This window comes from Prionailurus viverrinus, chromosome C2, assembly GCF_022837055.1.
Source record: "Prionailurus viverrinus isolate Anna chromosome C2, UM_Priviv_1.0, whole genome shotgun sequence".
Classification (NCBI taxonomy): domain Eukaryota; kingdom Metazoa; phylum Chordata; class Mammalia; order Carnivora; family Felidae; genus Prionailurus; species Prionailurus viverrinus.
This window is the reverse complement of record NC_062569.1, coordinates 49,960,000-49,965,214: the sequence shown is the minus strand read 5'-3', so window position 1 is coordinate 49,965,214 and position 5,215 is coordinate 49,960,000.

The window sequence follows — 5,215 nt, the reverse complement described above, 5'->3', positions numbered from 1 at the left end:
TGTGAAATGTATTTTACTTTTTAATTGTTGGATTAATAAGGTCACATTGCCATAATTACCTTTCATTTCTTACCCATTCCTAAAATTTACATACTTTCAAACATACTTTGAAGTCGACAAATCTTTAATGACTTGAAGTATTAAAATATATTTTAAGCCTTTAAGGTGAAAGCTATTAATTGCATTTGCTCTAGAAATGAACAATTATTTTGGATTATAGTTGTTTGGTTATTTGGGTACATGCTTGTAATACATACCAAAAAATGACTTCTTAATAGCTATGTGCAACTAGGTTGTATACATTGATCACTGATGGCATCTTATAAATGATCTACTTGAATCTGAGGATCTGTTGATGTTAAATTGGTAGTATTAGAAAAATACTACCTATTTTTCCATATCTTTTTCTTTACTGATAGATCTGATAAACTCTGCCCACAAGTATGAACATTAACTTTTCCAGTTAATATATTATATATTTACTAGCTAATATTCTTATAAATCTGGTAAGATTAGCTAAAATTAAAACCAAAGCTTCCTTCCTTTGTAGTTAATTTTGCCTGATTAATCATAAAAAAAATTGTTCAGCACCTAAAACCGATTCGTCTGTTTTTTTAACATTAAACTTTTGAGATGTAAACCTATTGTTTGATTTAATTCCTTTATTACAAGGATTTTTACCCTAAACATGTGTCAGTGGGGTCTTGAAACCCCTGAATTGCTAGCAAAACTGGATATGTAATTTTTTGTCTTTCTGAAGAGAGCTCTTGTTAAAATCTTAAATGCTCTGTGATCCAAAAAATTGTAAAAGCTATGCCTTATTGAATGTGAACTGACTTTGAATTGTAAACATAAATTTGAAATAATAGTTTTGAAACTAATTGTTTAAAGCATCCCAAAAACAATGTTAAAAGAAAAATCTATGATGAAAACTAGAAAATGTCTGCATTTGTAGTAGTGAACTTGAAGGGATTACTGGTAGGGGAGGGATATGAGGGTAAATATAACCCTAAGAAAAGATATTTCCTATTAATTTAACCTTTTTTTCCTATGGATAATTTCTATTTGCCCTGTTAACAGATACCCAAAAAGTATGTTGTTTTATATTAAATGGCTGAGATAATATTTAATCATAATTTAATATAACATAGGACCAGACTTGTGTTTTGTATTTTGGGGGGATCATGTTTTCTCATGTGGTTGAAAGAATGAATAAAACTATAACACAGACTCTGCTAAAAATACAGAACCAATTTGTTGGGGACATTCCATGCATATTTCCAAAATGTATTTTACCTTAGTATTAGAGAAAGAAAATAAATGTTAAAAAATGATTCCATTTTAACCAGGATTAATATATTTTCATTACAGAAGAAAGGTGATAGAGTGCATTGTACTAGTGAGACTCTTTTTAACCAATGTCTTTGGTGAATAGCAAGGCATAATTATTTGATTTTTCTCTTAGCAGATTTTAAATACCAATTATAGACCTTGCTTTTGTTTTTGTTTTCCACTACAGCTTAATCTCTGCCTGATTTGACAGTGCCATTTTTTTTAATTTAATTTTTTTTTTTTTTTTTTTTTACATTCTTGAAAGAGAGAGACAGAGCACAAGTTGGGGAGGGGCAGAGAGAAGGAAACACAGAATCCGAAGCAAGCTCCAGGCTCTGACCTGTCAGCACAGAGCCCGATGCGGGGCTTGAACCCACAAACTGTGAGATCGTGACCTGAGCTGAAGTCGGATGCTTAACCGACTGAGCCACCCAGGTGCCCCGACAGTGCCAAATTTTTAATGCAACCACTATTTAATTTGGGAGTAGGTGCCTTTCCCTTTCCTACCTGTCAAAACTGCTATTAGAATCTTCATTTTACTCCTTTAAATTGTGAGCAAGATAAATGGGCCTGGAGAGTTTATGTTTTTTCCTGGAATTCTGTTTTGGTAGAGGCAGGTCCTATATCAGGACAGTATAGTTAATGTACAGTACAGGACTCATGCCAGGACTCATGCCATCTCCTTATGTGAATAGAAACATTTTTATTTGTCAGATTATAAAGTTTGCTTTTAAGGAGGTTTTAGTTTTTGATTTTGTTTATTGTGGGATGGTGAACATTTTACAGAAAGCAATACTTTTATGTAGTAAAATGAAAATTTTATGATTAATTTCTCCTTAAAGAATTTTGCCAAGTACATAATTTTAAAGGTTATATTAAAATATTAGCGATATTACTTTGCATGATATATGAAGTCTTGAAGCATTGAGAAAAAGGTTGCTACATTTTACTAGTTTTTTATTGGCACTATAAGACATAATTTTTTATAACAATTTTGTGTGAAGAGTAACCAATAAAATGACTGAAATGAACAAGGTACTGGTATAATTTTTAGGGAATTATCATAAGTCTCTCAGTACCCTAGTCAATTACAATTAATCAGTCACTATTATAAAATAAATTTAAATTATTAAAGCCTATTCTTATTTTCATCAAAATGACCTTATATGTTGGGAAAACTTTTTATAGCCTTATAGTTAATGAAATTGAAATTTTTATCACATGCATCTATAAAACTAGGAAAATATAAAATTGGGACAAAATTTGATATTTTAAGAAGTTAGTTTGGCATATTTGATAAATTGATAAGATTACCACTGTCAAGTTATATCAGTGACTCGATATCTATTGTTCCTCAGATATTGCCTTTGCAAGAATTAGTGTAAAACTGAAAACATACTCAGTGTTGAAAGTGGTCATTGTTGGGGTCTTTATGAAATAATTGCACCCATGTACAGTTGTGAATTAAAAATGCACAGCACAAAATCATTTCTATTGTTATTTTTAGAAGATCTAACATTAGTTTTTATAGTTTAGCATTATTTAAGTGTTTTAGTATATGTGAAATGTTGATTTGGTTAATTTATTTTCAAATGTATAATAATAAATATTTATTAAATATTTATGCAATGTTTAAATATTTGAAGTATATTTGAAATAAATTCTCCAGATTTTTACATAAAGGATTACTTAAGTGCTCAAAATAATTGTTTCACAGTTGATCTCTAAAAAATAAAACATTAATGAAATATTCTTGTTTTCATTTTTATTAATAGCCAAATTTACCTGAAAATCAGTAATGTTAAAATTATACCAGATTAAAATTATGTAATTAAAAGCAAGGTAATTTCAAGAGGTGTACACCTACCACCAAACCTTTTTTTTTTTTTTTTTTTTTTTTGGATGAAGCCAGCCTGAATTATTGTATCTTCCATTAGTAACTTGGGTAAAATGGAGAACCCGTGGAGGTACAACACTATATGGATAGTTTGGGATTATAGGGAATTTCACTGGGAAACTTCATTATAAAATATCTTGTTTTTTAAACATTTGTTATTGGATATTGGCTTCTTTAGTAGCTACAATTTTGAAGAATTTATTGAAATTAAAAAATAGTTTGGGATGGTAGAGAAGATATTTTATTTCTTCAGTTAGAACTTTCTAAGCAAATTTTACTGCAACTTGTGACCTGTGCTGAAAGAAGCCTTTGAGGCTAAATTGTGAATGAATAAATAGTGAGAGACATCCAGAATGTAGTAGTCTGCTAAGGGCCACCATAACAAAATACTACAGACTAGGGGGCTTATTAAATAACCAAAATTAATTTTTCTCACAATTCTGGAGGATGATCAAGGTGGCAAGGTCCAAGATCAAGGTGGCAGAAGGTTTGGTTTCTCCTGAGGCCCATCTCCTTGGTTTAGAGACTGCCTGCCGCTTTCTTGCTCTATCTTTACATGACCTTCCTCTCTGCCTGCACATTGCAGGTTTCTCTTATAAGGACACCAGTCCTATTGGATTATGGCTCCTTCCTTATTACTTCATTTAACCTTAATTACGTCTGTAAAGACCCTGACTTCAAATATGATCACATAGTGAGTTAAGGTTTCAACGTATGAATTTTGGGAGAACACAATTTAGTCCATAACACAAGAGATCTTTATTTCTCTGGTATGCACATTTCAAGGCAGGGGATGAGATTTAGGACCATGGACACATCTGTGGGTTCTAAATCTGGTCTTGACCCTGAAGACATATTTACATTCCAAAGGATAAGAACCCAGGATCCTTCCCAGGAGTATTTGCTTATATTAAGGACATAAGAAGTCTTCCATACAACTGTCCTATATAGTCACCTGGATTCATATTTTGAGCCTCCTCAACTACAGCACAAACCCTAGTATATTTAGTCTCTTAGTCTGATAAGCTGTTACCACTCTGGCTCTCACTGGTCACCATACAGGTGAAATAGGAATGTGGGGAACCAGTGTGGTTATTATAAGTAGTAATTAGATCTATTCCTGCTTTAGAAACTGTGTACTTCCAGTACAATGTGAATAAACCTAACTTGACAGACATGTTTTGTCTGAAATTATTGAAATTGTGTTCTGTTTAATTCATTTTTTTTGGTTATATATGTTCAGAAGCTTGGGATAATGAAAGTATGGGTTTTATTTTTAAACAATTAAAACAATTAAGTTTTATTGTTTTTTTACCCTATTGACTATTCTTTATTTTATCTTTTAGTATTTTTAACACTTTGTTTATATTTTTAAAGATTTATATTTTTAAGTAATCTCTATACCCAACATGGGGCTTGAACTTACAATCCTAAAATCAAGAGTTGCATGCTCTAATGACTGAGCCAGCCAGGTGCCCCTATTTTATTTTTTATTTTTAAGTTTTTAAATTTTATTTATTTATTTACATAATCTACACCAATGTGGGGTTCAAGCTCATGACCTTGAGATCAAGAGTTGCACACACTTCCAACTAAGCCAGCCAGGTGCACCTTTATTTTTTATTTTTAATTCCAGTATAGTTAACAGTGTTATATTACTTTCAGGTATACAATATAGTGATTCAACACTTCCATATATCAACCATTGCTCATCAAGATAACTGTACTCTTAATCCTATTCACCTATTTCACCCATCCCCCATCTCTTCTGGTAACCGTCTGTTTGCTGTCCATAGCTAAGAGCTATTTTTTGGTTTGTCTTTTTTTTTTCTTTTTCATTTGTTTTGTTTCTTAAATTTCACATAGTGAAATCATATAGTACTTGTCTTTCTCTGACTTACTTTGCTTACCATTATATTCTCTATCTCCATGTTGTTGCACATGGCAGGATTTTGTTCTTTTTTGTGGCCGAGTATTCCATTTCAA